We start from the raw sequence: 286 nt of genomic DNA on the forward strand, positions 1-286 counted from the left end.
AGGAGAGAATAGGAGGGAGGAGGGTTACGGTGTGACACTTGGGGAGGGGCACTATGACAGGAGAGGAGATGCTCTGCAGATTCAGGGGCGGGGCTGTGGGCGGCGGCTCTGACTGGCAGGACGTATTGATGGGCGGGGCTAGGAGGATATAAAGCCGTTGCAGAGTTCTGATCTCTTCCTGCACTGACCGACCTGCTCTAGCTCGCCGACCCAAGGACACCGATCTCCGGACATCACTGTGAGTTTCCCGGCCCTGACCCCGGACTGATTTCTCGGGGGGGGGGGG

General features: G+C 61.2%; 1 protein-coding gene across 1 annotated transcript in view; it reads left to right on the forward strand.

Moving 5' to 3' along the window:
- Positions 1-224: 224 nt before the first annotated feature.
- The window catches only part of PRDX1 (peroxiredoxin 1), a 13,341-nt gene continuing 13,279 nt past the window's right edge, over positions 225-286 (forward strand). Inside the window, exon 1 of the mRNA XM_018572319.1 lies at positions 225-238. The gene's annotated coding sequence lies outside the window, so the exon portion shown is untranslated. The remainder of the gene's footprint in view (positions 239-286) is intronic.

The sequence above is a fragment of the Nanorana parkeri genome, unplaced genomic scaffold (assembly GCF_000935625.1).
Source record: "Nanorana parkeri isolate BGI_ZX_2015 unplaced genomic scaffold, ASM93562v1 scaffold1997, whole genome shotgun sequence".
Taxonomy (NCBI): Eukaryota; Metazoa; Chordata; class Amphibia; order Anura; family Dicroglossidae; genus Nanorana; species Nanorana parkeri.